Source organism: Podarcis liolepis (genome assembly GCF_965112155.1).
Source record: "Podarcis liolepis genome assembly, chromosome: 5".
Lineage (NCBI taxonomy): Eukaryota > Metazoa > Chordata > Lepidosauria > Squamata > Lacertidae > Podarcis > Podarcis liolepis.
Genome location: NC_139556.1, coordinates 24693926 through 24711495, shown reverse-complemented (window position 1 = coordinate 24711495; position 17570 = coordinate 24693926). Strand labels below are relative to the sequence as shown.

The 17570-nt window shown below is 42.3% G+C and overlaps 1 long non-coding RNA gene across 3 annotated transcripts in view; it reads left to right on the top strand.

Annotated features, from left to right (window-relative positions):
- The first annotated feature begins 3356 nt into the window (after nt 1-3356).
- The window catches only part of LOC310706669, an 80358-nt gene continuing 66144 nt past the window's right edge, over nt 3357-17570 (top strand). For all 3 annotated transcript variants that reach the window (XR_014526036.1, XR_014526037.1, XR_014526038.1), the window contains exon 1: nt 3357-3950. This is a non-coding gene — a long non-coding RNA (uncharacterized lncRNA). The remainder of the gene's footprint in view (nt 3951-17570) is intronic.

Sequence of the window (17570 nt, the reverse complement as noted above, 5' to 3'; positions counted from 1 at the left end):
GGGGGGAAATGTGGATTAAAAATGAATGTATTGGTGAAAATATCTAAAACACACACACAAATATGCATTATATTAAGTTAAATTGCTTGCAGAGATGTGTATATTAGGATAAAATGCATTATTGGGAGAAAGTTACACTAAAGGGCTAGTGAATTTTCACAAGGATTTTTTTATGCAAATTGCTGCAAAAATGCAGAGATTTGAATTTAAGAATGAAAAAATGATAAGCTGACAGAACCGAAATTGGGAAATCCTGTCATCCCTAGGCTTCAAATTACTCCCCTCTACAACGCAAAACATGTCAAATGGGAATCGAATCCTCCATACAGGTAGCCAGTTTGTGTGGCCTTTTCTTAAGGGGAAAGATTCAAATGAATTGGTTATCTGTACAGTCAGACATCCATGTGGAACATCTGTGTCACGTGGCATTATCTGTGTGGTGGAGAAGATTTGTGCCATACCTCTTTTCACCGGAGAGACTAGCAAAGGCCTGAGCTTCATGTGTGCTGTTTTTGAAGCATGGGTGTTCTCCAGGTCCAATGGCAACATTTCATACTCACACTAATTTTCCCTGGAGGAAAAAAAAGGATAACACATATTTTGCACACAAATCAAACTGAACTATTGTACTGTAATATACAGTAATGTGAAAGGCGGTGTGAAAGCAATGAAATGATTCAACCCTTAAACGGAAGACAGGAAGGAAGAACATCAGCAGTGCCATTATGAGTTCCAAGCAACGCTATCTCACTTACTGGAACATTATTCACATGAATGGTCAAATCATTAAGATAGAGATACAGCCCTTGATAATGTGAACACTTTGTGTTGGCTCAGAAATTGAATTATCACTTGTCAGGAAAATGTAAAACAGGAATTGCAGGCTAGCATAATATCTCTGTCACAGCTTTCCCAGTTTGAAGACTCAGTGGAAGTAACAAAGGAAGCAATAGCTGCGAGGAAATGGATGCTAACGCTCAGCTCGCAAAGAACAGCTTTTGAAAGAGGAGTTAAAAGTTAGGGTGGAGAAAATATGTTAATGTATGCATTAACAACTGCATGTGAGTTCACATTTTGTAGTAGAGGCTTCTCTGTCAACTGACAGGACACACAGCAAAGATGGAAAAGAAGCACATAAACTGCTGTGATAAATGATACACATCATTAACTTATAGAATTCGCTTCTACAATGTGTTGCAATGGTCACTAGCTTGCTCTGAGTTTGGTCAGCCCCAGGCTCAGACAGCATGGCCCAAGTCAAGGATGATGGGAGTTGTAGTATAGCAGCATCTGGAGGGCAAAAGGTTTGCCACTCCTGGATTAGACAAATCCGTGGGTGACAGATTTATCAACAGCTAATGTTTGCTGGGATGAGCAGAATGAAGGTCAAATCTCCTAGGCAACTAGCTTTTCGCAAATGAAGTTGCAGAATGAAGCATCTAAACATAGTTCAACTATATTGAAAAGATTCCTGCAAAGTCGCAATGAATGAGTAGGAAGCTAATTAGTTTCCTTAGGCACAGCCTTACCAAATTATGTTATTATTTATTATAATATTTGACTAATATTTGCACACTGTCTTTAAAAGTAAATCTCTAACAAAGCATATGAAAATGATATAAAATATGATAAACACATACATTCTTTTTTATATAAAACCAACCAACCAACCAAACAAACAAACCCATAGTTTCTCATGACTAGCAAAATTGATCAGAGCAATAGAATTGAGAAAAGGAGGTAATGAGGAGCCCAAGAGCATTCTGAAAATAGGGTAACCTTGGCCTGGTGCCTAAAATTCATTACCGTAGAACAAGGCAAACTAGGGAGTGAGTTTCACAGCTTTGGAGTCACCACAGAAAAGACCTTCTCCCATATTGCCACCCACCATATATGTGGGTGGGGCAGCACGTCCAGTAGGGCCTCTGAGGGAAATCTCAACACATAAATGGGTGCATATGGAATTAAATGATCCTTATGGTACCCTGAATCCAGGCAGTTTAAGGCATCTCCAGCAAGTATGGGCAGTGATCAGGGATGATGGGAGTCACAATCCAGCCACATCTGGAGGACCGCAGCTTTAAAGTTTAGGGTTTTAAGGGTTAAAAAACACAGCACTTCAGATTGGGTGTGAAAACTATCTTCAAGTCTGTGGCAAGGCAACTTATACCACTGCCACCATATATTATCACTTATATACTTTGCACCCTTAACTTACCCTGTACCCTAGTAATTGTGGCGTGTAGGCATGGTACAAAGCCTGTCAGATATAGTTACTATATTTTTAAAAAATACATTCTACATTCTTGTCTATTACATTCTTGTCTATTGATGACAAGGTTATGCAGCAGTGCACAAGCTTACGATATGCGCCTGTCTCTTTAAACGGACACACACTCTGTTAACCTGCTGTTGTCACTTCAAATACCAGCCACTCATTTTACACTTCTATGACTAAACCAAGACAGCTTTGAGGAAGCTGTTAGTTACGTTGTTGTTGTTGTTGTTGTTGTTGTTGTTGTTGTTGTTGTTGTTGTTAACAATAATAATAAAGATTTCTTTGTTTACAAAAGTGTGTGCAATGTCTCTTTTTTCAAGTTACCTTTTCTACAGATCAGTTTGATTTGTTGAGACATTAGTGTTACATTAGGAAGAAAAGGGGGGGGGAGAGGTGGAGGGGGCCATGGTGATGTGAGTGGGATCAGGTGTCCCGATGTTTGTATTCTACTTAATGTACTGTGGGGTTTTGTGTCAGCATCGCTTGTGTGGGTTCTCTTTACTATTCACTTGTCTTCCTTTGGTGGTGAGAGAGGTTGGGGTTGGCCCAGGGTGTGGTTGCTTGTTTGTGATTGGCTGTGGTGAACTTTGTTTTCATGTGTGAGTGGTGTGTGTGTGTGTGTGTGTGTGTGTGAGATTGAATCAGGTTAGCCATATTCATTCGTATGCTGTTGGTGGATTCTTGTTGTTGTCCTGTTGGGCTGTGTGTGTGTGTGTGTGTGTGTGTGAGAGAGAGAGAGAGAGAGAGAGAGAGAGAGAGAGAGAGAGAGAGATAAAGGGGAGCCATACCAGAGTGAAGGTGTCTTCTTCCATTTGCCCCTGAGTCAGTTTCAGTTTATTGGTTAGTTTTTCTAATAAGGCTGTTTCCCATACTATTTGGTACCATTGGTCCATGCTTATTCCTTTCAGGTCTCTCCAGTGTCTGGCTATGATGTTTCTGGCTGCTGAGAGTAGGTGGGTTAGTTAGTTACCCTGTTAAAACACTTTTGTATGTACTTAGCCCTGGGTAAACCTCACCAACACTATAGCTGATGACTTTTTTTGTTGGAAGCCCCTATTTCAATCCCTGCTGACCTTTCAAAGTGCAGCTCTGCTTTGGTTGCCCTGTTCCGGAATGTTCTTTGTGTCTCTTACCAGGCCCCAAAGAGCCCAACATTCCAAACTGCCTCTCAATTCTTCTCCCTCAAGCCTTTTAGCAGGTTTTCCCCTCTTCTCTTCAGTCAGAGCCAAGTAGCTTGGTTACCAAAGCAAGTCTTTGGCAAGTGAGCCACAATGCCTTCCCCTCTCATGTCTTCTTTCTTCTTCCTCAGTCCTCTCACTTCTCCCTCTTTCTGGCTGCCCACCACAAGCACCAGCCACTACATACTGACCACGACTGACCAGCACCCAGCATATATATTCACTTCTTTTGCCCCACCCCCAGCCTAGCCTCAACCAATCACACCATCTGACTAAGAAGTCTAAGCCTGCAACCACCAATCAGGATGCGTGTTCCTTCTCTCTTTCCGTTGCTTGTGGGAGTTCTATCTCCAACTCCCCTCAGTGACAGTTAAACCAGCTTTCCCCTGAGCTGGCTGAAGTCTTCGCATATCAATAGCTGTCACAACTTAATCAAAATACAGTGGTACCTTGGTTCTCAAACGCCTTGGTTCCCAAACGCCGAAAACCCGGAAGTAAGTGTTCCAGTTTTCAAACGTTTTTCGGAAGCTGAACATCCGATGCTGCTGTCAGCTATTATTTCCGGGGCGCCTGCACCAATCAGAAGCTGCACCTTGGTTTTCGAACATTTCAGAAGTCAAACAGACTTTTGGAATGGATTAAGTTTGGCGCTTTTGTTTTTGCTTTTTATTTTGCATTTTTGAGGCTTTTTTTGGTTCATTTGTTTTTGTGACTGTGTGGAACCCAGTTCAGCTGCTGATTGATTGTGTGACTGTAGAAATGGATAAAAGCCCAAACAATGACTATCATCAGTGCAGGTAAGAAAAAAAAATTCTAATTTTTATTATCTACAATACTGTCTTATTTATTTTATAGTACAGTACATTGATTATTGCTTTAATTTTATGGATCAATGGTTTCGTTTGTTAGATAGTAAAATTCATGTTTAATTGCTGTTTTAGAAGTTGAAATGGATTAATCTGTTTTGCATTACTTTCTATTCAAAAGCATGCCTTGGTTTTGGAATGCTTTGGTTTTGGAACAGACTTCCAGAACGGATTAAGTTTGAGAACCAAGGTACCACTGTATGCAGGATTTCTTCACAGAGCCAACAAAGTTGTTGCAAACTTAAAGCTATAGGCTCCATACAGCTGGAATCTGTTAACACCCCGGTTGCAATTTCTATTTATGTATTTGTTTTGCAAAATTGACGCATTGTATACAAAACCCTCAAAGCGCCTTGCAAGAGATAAAACAGTAGAATCGAGAAACCTTCACAGCCCTACTCTGAAACATGCAAACGTCACAATACTAAAACAGATGAAAATTACCTCAGCTTTCTAGGCATCTTTATAGACTTGTCTAAACTGGAACATTTTTAGCAGGCAATGGAAAGAGCACAGAGAAGGCACCTGCTTTGATCTCAATACGAAAATCCCCAAACTCGGTTCCATGGGTGACTCTGAGTCAACTCCCTGGGATAATTTATTGTTGCACACTGTTTCTAAATTTATTGTACATTGTTTTAATTGCCTGTCTTAACCATATTTGCACATCAGTTTCTAATGCTGTGAGTGTCATCTATTTCAGAGGCTTCTACTCTGCAGCCTCTTATAGTTGTTTTAACTGCGAGTCTTTTAGTTCTTACGCTCTTACAGTTGTTTTAACTGCATGTTTTTATTTGTTTTTAGTTCTTATCTGTTTTAATTATCAGTTTTTATCCATCCATTATCTGTGTTTAATCTTGTATTTTATTCAGATGTTTTATCCTATGCTTGTTTCTTTGTCCTTATTTGCTCCAACATTTATTAGTTAAAAAAAATATCCTAACTGCTATTTTATTTATATGTTGTTGTTTTTTATCCTGGTCTGTGACCGTAATGAAGTTTATACTTAGCATATTTGATCTCAGTAGGCAGGGAGTTCCAATGAGTAGATGCTGCCACACTGGTTGATTGAGTTCACAACTTTTAAAGGCAAGGCTATATAGAGAACATTGCAGTAGTCTAATCTAGATATGACTAAGGCACAGGGCTGGTCAGAGAGTGAGGGGTGGAAGATGGACAGAGCTGTGAGTGACTTGAGCCTGCTTTAAGTAGCCTTCTGCCCTCAAGTGCAGTGAAGGACTTTGCCACATCTTCTGCATTGTAGAGTCAACTGCCAATATCCTTTTAAAATGTGGGTTTTTTGGGGGGGAGGGCATGTTCTTCAGTTGCATTTTGATTATGTATTCTGTGCTTGCATATTGGAATTTTATCCCGTGGACCACCCTGAGACCTGTGGGTATAGGGTGGTATATACATTTAGTAAATTAATAATAATAATAATGATGATGATGATGATGATGATGTGGTGGGACAGCAGCACTTTGAGATCAAACCCTCCAGGAAGGAACAGATCAATCTTTATCTTTTTCTTAGATAATGTTCTGGTTACAAGTGTTACAAGTCAAGGAACGGGCACATTTCCCATGAAAGACAGTTTCTTCCAGACCTGGTCCAACAAAGTGACCTGCACTGATGTCATGTTCAATAATATTGAAAGCCACTGAAAGGTGCAAGAGTTCCAAGGAGAATTCAGCAGAGTTGCTTTCTTCCTCATGGAACACACTGGTTCCTATCATAATAATAATAATAATAATAATAATAATAATAATAATAATAATAATAATAATAATACTCTGCCCATCTGGCCGGGTTTCCCCAGCCACTCTAGGCGGCTTCCAACAAAGTATTAAAATACAGTGGTCTGTTAAACATTACAAGCTTCCCTAAACAGGGCTGCCTTCAGATGTCTTCTAAAAGTCTGGTAGTTGTTGTTATCTTTGACATCTGGTGGGAGGGCATTCCACAGGGCGGGTGCCACCACCGAGAAGGCCCTTTGCCTGGTTCCCTGTAGCTTTGCTCCTCACAGTGAGGGAACCGCCAGAAGGCCCTCAGCACTGGACCTCAGTGTCTGGGCAGAATGATGGGGGTTTGAATTTCCCCCCCTCTGCCTCTCTTAGTGGTGGGGATTTTATTATTATTATTATTATTATTATTATTATTATTATTATGGCAAGAGGTGTTTGTGGAATCTTTTAAGCTTACAGAGGGCCCATCAGGTATTTAGGTCTTCCCATCAATAGCACATAATCCATGCGCTCATCGGAGTATACATAAATGTCCATTAGAGCCAATATGTGCAGGAGTAATTGAATATAAATGAAACATTAGATTCCATCACTAATTTGAGTTCACATGCATTTACAGCCATCATTTCCTTGGTTTCAGACTTGTAGAAAGGTAGCAGTGTTGGGAATCTTGTGTTCATTTATCCTCTCGGGGTGGGGGGGGAGCTGTTTCTTGTGTAGTCCCTGGCATCTGTTCCTGAACATGAGCAGCAAAACAAGTATAAATATAAAGAAAGTAGTTTCTGAATTGCTGTGGGTGCTCTGTTGCATCATCGCCCCCTGTGGTTTCTCATCAATTGAGAATATTAAAGATGCTAAATATAAACCACATTCAAGTTGGCAAACACCCCAAACCAAAAGGTAAATGAAGGAGCAGATAATTAGATTTTGGAACAATTCAAGCCCACTCTGATGTGTAACCTGTTCACAAGCAAGGAAACTAATCAATTATGTCTGGGACTTTCAAATCATTGCTTTTGGGGGAAAAATATGCAGCAAGTTACTGTATAATTTCCCCCTGCTTTTTGCTACCAAATTCAGATTAGTTTTAAGCGTGGGTTCTGCAGGTGAAGTGAAAAAGCCACGATGACAGCCCTTTGCTCTAGGTTAGGATCATTTTACAAACAAAGTAAAATAAAATAAATGACAACTCAGTTTACACAAACCTGGTAATGAGCACTCTCACTATATTGTGGGTGCCTTTTGCGGGATCACGTGCGGTGCTACGGTCCCCAGGGAACTTTCTAGTAGAAGGGGGCTGGCCTGCTTCTCAGAGGTTCACGCCCAGCCTCAACTTTAAGTTTCGTTTCCTGGGAAGTGGGGCCAGACCCCTTATAAATAGGGGAAGGAGCCAGTATTAGCCAGGCAGACAGCTCTGGAGATTCACCTTCCCTACCCTCCCTTTGTTTAGTGTATCTTGTTTGCAGGTTAACTTTTTCTTCCTGTTTAGCGGGCGCTGCTGCGGTCTTTGACTGGTTGCTGTTGAAGGAGCGGGAAGAAATTTTCCTGCATTGACAGGTTTTGTCTTCCCCGTAACAATTTGTCACAACTTTGGCGGTTATGGCCTTGGGTGGAATCCTTTAGTCTTTTCTTCCCTATATGCGGTGTGTGTATGCGAAGTGGTGACTCACCCCCCCCCGTGACGGCGATTCCAGGATCCCCCTCTTAAAGCGGTTATATATATGGGTGTCACGGGCCATACACTGAAAGGTCGTCAGTGAACTGCCTGCTACATTTATGTCTTGAAGAGCACCCCCCTATCACATTTACCCTGGTGAGCCCCAGTCGTCCGTCCCCCCCGCTGGGGGACTGGGAGCGGTACACGCCCAAGACCTAAGCCAAGGTCTTCCTACATTCGGACGTTTAATAAAGTTGTGGCCTAATTTTAAGTTCCTATAATGTTGTCAGAGTCTTTATTCCTTCTTTATGATCCCTGGGGGCTGGGGCTGTCGCCACCTGGTCACACAATAGCCCAATCAGAGACCACTTTAGCTATGATTTAACCATTCCACTTGACTTTTTTGCTGCCTTGACTGATAGTGTTCTGCTAGTAAATCTCTGTTATTGCACCAGAGTATGTGATATGGGAGCAGTGTGTCCTGTGTTGTGGTACCCATATAGCATACTCAGAGTGGTCATTGTATTCATACTCAAGTAGACCCATTGAAATCAGTGGATTTAAGTAATTTAAGTCAATGATAGTAACAGTTGGTATAAGGCAGCTTTGCCTCTCCAGATGTTGCTAAAGTAGAACTCCCATCATCCCTGATCATTGGCTAAGAGGACTGGAATTTCATAGACTCACAGAGTTGGAAGGGACCCGAAGGATCACCTAGCCCAACCCCCTGCAATGCAGGATAATGCAGCTGCCCATACAGGGATCAAAGCTACAACCTTGGTGCTATCAGCACCATGCTCTAACGAACTGAGTTACATATGGAGTGGAGGGACACAGGTGGCGCTGTGGTCTAAATCACTGAGCCTCTTGGGCTTGCCGATCAGAAGGCCGGCAGTTTGAATCCCTGCAATGGAGTGAGTTCCTGTTGCTCTGTCCCAGCTCAAGTCAACCTAGCAGTTCAAAAGCATGCCAGTGCGAGGAAGATAAATAGCGTTTCCGTGCACTTTGGTTTCCATCATGGTGTTCTGTTGCTCCAGAAGCAGTTTGGTTATGCTGGCCACAGGACCCAGAAAGCTGCCTGTGGACGAACGTTGGCTCCTTTGGCAGCGGCAGAGCAAGTGGATCGGGTGCCTGGGGTGGCGCGGGGCGGCGCCAGCTGCCCACTGGGGCGGGGCAAGCCAGCGCAGGACACTCCGTAGAGCCTCTGAGGAGTCTGCATGCCTCCTCCCACTCACCCACTCTACAGATGAGGGGGACTGTTTGGGGCAGCACAGAGCCTGCGGGTACCCAAGCCACCATGTCACTCCCAGGAGAGACGTGTGGCTTGGGCGCACTGCGGGCCCCACAGTGAGTGTCTCCTGGCATTTTGTCACCCCCCTCAGTGGTGACACCCAGTACGACCCGTCCCCACCGCACCTCCTTCCTCCGTCCCTGTCCTTCAGCCTGAAATGAGATGAGTGCCGCACCCCATATTCGCCTTTGACTGGACTTAACTGTCCAAGAGTCCTTTACCTTTTTAGCTTACATATGCAGTATCATAGATTTACCATCCTTCATGTGGTTTTAAAGATAATTGGAAATCCAATGAATTTATTTTTAAAAAACTGAAAATAATGTGGTTTCATTAATCTTCCTATAGTCTGAATTTGTGACGTGTGTGTGTGTGTGTGTGTGTGTGTGTGTGTGTGTGTGTGTAAGCAAATCGTTATTATTTTACAAAGTTACCACCCAAAATATATCAACATTGTCAACTGTTAGAAATAGACTTGACAGGCATGGCTTCCCCCAAAAGGACTCTGAGACTGGTAGTTTTGTTAGAGAGCAAATGTAGTTCTTCGCAGAACTACGGTTCCCAGAGTTCCTTGCTTGGCAGCCCTGATGGTTGAACAGGCTTGGGTATTGGCTTAATTGTACATAGCAGAAATACCTTCCTTCTCTCACGAAACTCACCCTATAAAGAATTTCCCACCACTCGACAAAAACAGTATTTATGAAGTTGAGATTTCTGCTGGTGTCTGCCAGGATTATTATAGGCCTCACATATCTCCTACTGCTGTGCTTGTTCAGTGTTAGGTATGAAGGAGCTAGCATTGTAAAACTAATGGCTGTAGAATTTCTCTCAGTAAGTTTCCTCAATAAAAGAGGAATGTGTGTTTGGTAAGGCTGGGCAGATATTTTGCTGAGCAGTTAATCTGACCATTCTCTGGGGTGGAGGGGCAAAAAGAAAATGGGCTAAAAACTGACAGGGGTCACTGGGAAACGCTGAGTATATGCGTATTTTCTGGAAGTGTCTGACTATCCAATTTTGGGGGGATAATAGTTAGAATAAACTATTGCAGAAGTGACAGGTTATATGTTACCCTGAGAGCTAAAAAGATACTTTTATGATATCTGAAACACGTGTTACTAGAAATACAAGGAAATTTACTGACAATTGCAAGAATTTGCATTGCTAGGTATTGGGGGGGGGGGAAGCAATGCTCTAGATTTGGCAAATGGGATTGAGAAAATAAGGACCACAGTAACATTGATTGAATTAACATGTTATAAAAGGGCCAGAATACCAGATAGTAGTGTAAGTTAATGGAAAAAATAGAACTTTTTATGTTTTGTGTTGTCGGTTGACAGATAAATAGCAGGACAGCATTCAACCACATTCAGCATTTGCCTTTGCGTAAGACTTTATATAATAAAGAAAACAGGCCCTTTGGAATAGTTGTTCCCTGAAATATTTGCTCAAACAAAATGAACTCTCCAGTGGCATCTTGTGTGTGTGTGTGTGTGTGTGTGTGTATGCGCGCGCGCACGCTCCAATTAGTAAATATCTCAACAGGCATCCTAGGAGCCATGGAAGTTGTTCAAAGCCTAACTGTGTCATGATGTCAACTATAGATAAAGGTTTGCCATCCTTTTTTTAAAAAATAATAATAATAATCCAGCAAATGATATAATTGACAAGATTTTCAGGAGGTTATAAGATCTATCCTTGTTTCTAAATAGCAGGTGAAATTGCAATAGTATAGTTTCAAGGGTGCTTCCCAGCCAAAGGAGTTAACTACTTATTGCCAAAGATAATACTTACAGTTGCTTCTAAAGTTCTGGATATCTATGCTTCCCATTCTAGCAGATAGGCAGCTGTTCCCAGATCCGCACTCTATGCCGGAACACTTGCAGCAACAGGGGAACCCCACCACCAGTTTATGCACTTACCCCCGAGAGGCTGGGTACACACAGCCATAGACTACTCCTGTGAGGAAACTTCCTCTGCCCTTCTCTTCTCTTTTCTTTTCTTTTCAAATATTTTTTATTAGTTTTTACACATATTTTCCAGCATAACATCCTTTTATACACCATTTCGAAATTTTTGGCCATCACAGCCTAAGACTTCCTTCAACCTCGACTGACGGTTTTCTAAAGCCTTTCTAATTATACATTTTGTTACTATAATTATTGCTATAAACTCAAATTTCCAATACATCTATTCTTAACTCTTTTCACAATAATTTATAAATTACTCCTTACAAAACTTCTCTTAACCCTATAAGCGATGTCAATCGATTACAATTGCTTTCCAAATATATCGAAAACTTCTTCCATTCCTCTAGGAAAGTCTGATCCTGCTGGCTCCAAATTTTCCCTGTTAGTCTTGCCATCTCAGCATAGTTCATCCGTTTCTCTGCTCCTCTCTTTTTCAATCCCCTCCTGGTTCTGGGACACAGTGCTGCTGGAGTAGCACCTGGGCCTTCACTTGCCTGACCTACCTCTCCCTCCACTTCTTCCAACCCATCCTGTGCTCCACACTCCAGCTCTGAAGCTCCCCCCTGCCTCCGACTCTTGCCTCCTGGCTGGTACAGGCCCCCACAAACCACCGCCCCCCTCTCCTGAGTCAGACTCCAGTCCCCCTTTCCCCTGGTGCACACTTTTCAGTGTCCTGTCAGTCCCTGACATAGAAGTGGGGGTGGAGGAGAGCATCTCTGGTGCTTTTGGTGCAATTTTATGCAATTTTTTAAAATTGGTGGCATCCTATGAAGTACAGTGGTACCTCAGGTTAAGTACTTATTTCATTCTGGAGGTCCGTTCTTAACCTGAAACTGTTCTTAACCTGAAGCACCACTTTAGCTAATGGGGCCTCCTGCTGCCGCCGCGCCGCTGGAGCCCGATTTCTGTTCTTATCCTGAAGCAAAGTTCTTAACCTGAAGCGCTATTTCTGGGTTAGCAGAGTGTGTAACCTGAAGCGTATGTAACCTGAAGCGTATGTAACCCGAGGTACCACTGTAGTTCAGTTGGCTGGCACAAAGACTGTGAAATGGAACTTCCCTCCCTCCCCTACACATTCCATACATCTCTTCTTCATTTTCCTCCAACTCTCTGCAGCATATATGGGGAGGGAACGGGGTGTATGGGGAGCAGAGAGTGGGGTAAGTTTTGCTCCGCAAATGGAAATCCTCACGCTAACAGAACTTCTTCCTTGGGTGATGCCTTATATAATTTTATGCACTTCTACTGTGGTAAAAATGTAACAGGAGAGGGTCAGGTATCGTTTTACCCACTCACCTCCTCTGGCTGCTCAAGAGGGCTGCCTCTTGGTGCAGATATTAATTAAACATTATTTTAAAAAAATTGATTTTGGGGTAGCAACATGCATTTGCTAGTGTCCATTTTCTGAAAAGGAGGGAATGGGGCAGGAAGATGATCATGGGAAAGGAATGAGAACTGAAATGCCTAATAAAAACTGACAGCTAGAGAAAGGGACTAAAATCATGTAGAGTGCTGGAAATGGCAGCAAACTTCCCAAACCTGGTGTTAGCTGGCAGAAAATGTTCTATTCTGTCACGTTTGCAGATGACAAGCTGACAGGAAGGAAGCCCTCAAAATAAACTTATTCTCACTGAATTGCAGCTTGGGCTTTAAAAACATGAATAGCTCATATCACAGAAAGTTTAAATTGAGCGAATTAACCGCCATTCAGAAACGATCGGCTGTGGTGTGGTGGGTGTGGGTGTCTTGACACAGACTGACGTATTAACCAAGCAGAATGGAACTGAACAGTAAGTTACAAATTTAATTCCATAAATTCTGAATTTTGGGAGGCCCAAATTCAGCACTCCTAGGGGTAGTATATGAATGTGATCCCTATTATTTGTGCTACAGGCAATTCTAAAGGATCTCAAGAAAATGTTCAAAACTAGAAGCACTATTCTTATTGTTACCTTTGCTTGATTTTAATGAGAGATTTTATTATATCTTCATCTCATGATCAATTCAGTTTGAAGAACAATTGGTTTATTATATCATGTGGTCAGCTGGCAAAACTGTTTCCCCCTTTTATTTTAAAACAACTTTTGTATTTAACAACAATAAATGTCAGGTGAACATTTGGTCCCTTGCAATCTTCCCAAATTGGCTGAAGCCCCTTTCAGATCCTTTGAAAAGCTGACAAGCTTTATAATAACGCCTGCATTAGCATGAATCACTACAACATCTGACATTTGGGGAGAGAAAACCCAGAGAAACCAAATGGCGTAAAGTTCCATTAAAAAGAGAGTTAAGGCTTAATGGATGGAAAATGTCAGTGTCCAAGAAAACCAAGGAAAATGCTAAATTGAGCAATTCCTGAACCCAAAGACCGAGGGAAGCAGCAATTCCTGACCTCACAGCAGGACATGTTGTGTGAAACATGTTGACCTGTGAGCCATAATTTTCTCTCACTCTGTCTATGCCCAAAGCAAGATATTCTACAACCTGATTTTGCAGAAATTCTGTTGCACTTATAATTGGGGAATGATGATCGAACACTTCTGCTCTCTGCAGTGTAGCCAGGAGGAGAAGGGAAAGGAGTTGCAGTGCATCATTCCCCTACAACCCTCCTAACAGGACAGGGGTTTGTTTTGTTTTGGTCTGTTTTACACCTAATTAAACATTAGCCCTACCACTAAACTGATTAGGGGCTAGATCCAAGTCAGGTGTCCCCCAGGTCAGGTCAAGGCCCTGGATGGATTCAGATGTACAGAGCCCTCAAACCAGTGCTTTTTTTCTATTAGGGGTACTCTCATTTTGACTCAAGAAAATCACCATTTTATAGTTCAAATCGGGAAAAATAAATACAGTAAATGGACAAAAGTACAAAGATTCACAAAATGTTTAGGGGTATGCATACCCCTACATCCCTCCAGAAAAAAAGCCCTGCCTAAAACTAACAAATTGCATTATCCATTTATCTCTCTCATTTTGTGGGGTTTCTTAGAATCCCAGGACAAAGCTGGCTACTTTCAGCTAATCCTTCATAAAGGAGTATTTCAGGCATAGTTCACACAAAAAGCACATGAAGTGGTAAACCTTGCACCCCAGATTGTACCGCTGTAGCCTCCAGGCAGGGTGTCCTGAACCCCTGAACCTGGTGGCAAGTCAGTATGTCAAGCCCCCAGTCCAGGGTCAATCCACATGTCCAAAGGAAGCACAGTCCCACAGAGATCCTGGAGCATCCATGCTGAGGTCCTTCAATATACGCAGTTGAGCAGACACAGCACCTCAGCTCTGCTGCCCTTTTGTAGTTTGTCTGCTGATTGCAGCATCTGAGCTTGATGAGGCAGGTGACTCTCATCTGTTCCAAGTCTACTCCAGCTCAGGAACCACACATCTCCTGGCCAGCTAGGGAGCTGGGCTGTGGGCCCTTGCTTGTCTCAGTCTCCAGTGCCCTGCCCACCACTCCCTATGCCCCCCAAGCCCATCATATTTGTGGAGACAGGGGCCCCTCTGGCTCTGGTGATGGGTTCTGCTTCTCTGGTTCCTGTGCACTGACCCCCATCCCCTCATCATCATCCTCCGTAACCCTGTGAGTACTTCCTTCCCCAACCCTTGCTTGCCCCTGTATGTCCCAGTCCCAGCTACACCCTTCACCAGGATCCTTTTCCTCCTCCCCGTTGTCCTGCCTGTTCATGACACGGGATCACATGGTTAAATGCTTATGTATGTGTGGAGGTGAAATATTTGCACACAGAAAACTAGCATATCAGATAGAAGGTTAGATCTGAACTTTTCCCACAAACATTCTAATTACAGTGGTACCTTGGTTCTTGAACTAAATCCATTCCGGGAGTCTGTTCCGATTGGCTACAGAAGCTTCTGCACTCAGTTGGAAGCTGCGGAAGCCACATCAGACGTTTGGCTTCCAAAAAATGCTTGTAAACCGAAGCACTCATGGGTTTGTGGCATTCAGGAGCCGATTTGTTCAGGAGCCAATCCATTCGTGTACCAAGGTACCATTGTATCTATATGCAAGGATACTGGGGTTTTGTTTGTTTGTTTTAAATGGAAAAGCATGCAGTCATGTGTGCCTCACACCCCAGACTGCCAGTCTACAGTTTGAAGTGGTACGGTTCAGAAACAGGTGTAGAAATTCATCTGCCGCTTGTCTAAATGATAGCCAGTTATTAAGAAACACAAGGAAGCCTTCTCCTATTTTATTTCACAAATGACTGTCTTAAAATATCCTCTTGTGTGTTGAATGAGCTCTACCGGTCTCGTTCCCCTTTTCAGGGTAAATTGCTTTAATCTGACAGCTATGCATTGCCAACTTGCTAAACCGAGTTTCCAAGCAAGCCCCAAACTACGCACTCTGCCTTGTCTTGGTTATGGATTGCAATAAACTATATTGATTCTAATTTGCCAAAACTGTTTTGCACAGTCTCAAGCTCCTTGCTGATTTGTCACCTGACTTCAATTCTCGTGTTTAACAAAGCATCTGTCAGTAGCATAGCCCTGGATTTGCCTTAAACCAATTACACAAACCCGTTTTGGGGGATTGCATGAGTAAAACTGCATACAGTGTGTAAGCAAACAGGATTGCCACGGAATATAGCTAATCCATTAAAAATATCTCTACAGATGGACAGAGAGGGGCTTTTTTTTAAAAAAAAAGAAAGAAATCCACTGATGCATAATTCAGGGCACTTCAAAGGTATGATGATCAAGAAGCCTTGCTCTTTCATATATTAAATGCCGTTTTTAAAACCTGTGGCTCAAAAAAGTGTGTTTGATTATGATGCTCTAATGAGATGGGCATTGCATGTAATATAAATACTTGCCAGGTAATATGATAGTTCAGAGTAACTGTGAATGTTCAGTAATACCCACTTAAAATGTCTGTGGTTCAAGAAATCATATAAATAAACTTCATATTCCCAAATTGCTTTCGGTTTATTTTAAAAGAGGCAAGAAAATATCTTTGGAAAACCAGTGGGTGGTTGAAAACAAAATGGCTTGATTCAGATGTACCTTAGAAATTGTCCTTTCTACTGGTTAAATGCCAAGCAGTAAACTAGATATGCAGTTTTGACTACTGTACGTGTTTTTGCAAGCAATTTCCCCAAATAATCTTTGCATGTAATTTTTCACTAATGGATGAATCATGCATGTGTACTAATACAGCGTACACGTTTTTGTACACCCTGTTTAGTTGGAGAACTGCATTACGAAAGTCAGAGAATTTCAAAGGATAATGGTTTTCCGGTTCACATATTGGCTTGGGATGTGTGATGTAGACAGTTTCTCATTAAAATGCAAATAAAGTTGATGCTGTCTTCTATCCCTACATCCAACTCAGTCTTATGTTACTTTGCTGCTGCTTTGTTCACTTTCTGATGTTGCACTAACAGAGCAGAATTTTCCCAGTTCTTGCCAAGCTCCTTGAACTTAATTTCTCTCATCCCTCCCACCTCCTTTTGTCTTCTTGAGTCCTTGGGCACTTTTTGATGGGCAGCACGCTGATGTTCAAAATCCCCCAGAGACATCTACACACTTGAACTTTGGTTGCACTTTTCCTGACCTGGAACAGACGTGGATCAGGAAAACTCATAGGAAATAGCAGTCAGATGCATTCCTTAAGTGACACAGAAACAAAAGCTCCATGCAAACTGGGTTCCATTTTAAAGCCTCTTTGCACATTACATTTTATTTTTGTCAGTGTACACCTATTTATTTTTTTTACACTGTACACCTACAAATGTAAATCGAGAATGGGAGAAACAGGTGTCTGAAAACAGAGATTTCAGGCAGTCAGCTTGTCAGAAAGCTGGGGTTATTTCAGCTATATATTCATATATAGGTTGAAGATAACAATAGTGGTCTTCAGTATTGGGTCACCAGATATTGTTGGACTGTACCGGCCATCATTGCCAGCCAGCTTAGCCAATTGTCATGGATGATTTGAATTTTAGTCCAACAACTTCTTGTGACCCAAGGTTGAAGAACACAGTCCCAAAATTCCACACTTCTCTGAATCTCAGAAACTGTGTGGCCTGCCATGTTTGCCTAGATACAATGAGGAAGACCCATGACAATGCAGGCCCCTCCCATTCTGACCTAAAACTATCTCCTGAAATATTGTGCAGAAGTGCCATGTGATTGGTTCCTAGATCTTTTCAGGATCAAGGTCTGGCAACTGTGGCAGATGAAGCTGGTTGTTGAAAAAGCCTCAGAGCAGATAAAAGTGCCAATGGCAAGGTTCATGAGAGTGTGAGGTGCATGGAGCAACAGACACACAGGCAGATGTGGGCAAGGGCCATGAAAGTAACCCAGCAAGGCCAAGTGGAGGAGTTGGACAGCTTCCATCAAGGAGATGTCAGCAGATTGCTTCTATGACTCTGTGATTCTTATGATTTCTGGATTGCTGGTGGAGCTCCATAAGCTCTTCTCCCTTAGCAGGCCAGTGGTGTCTCTTCCCTTACCCTGATTGGAGTGTAGCTGCTTCGAGTGTCTATAGGATTGGTTGAATGTCTTCCTGTTATGTACAAGGCCTAAGACTAAGAAGGACAAAACCTCTATTCCTTTCTCCTTAAATGATACAGA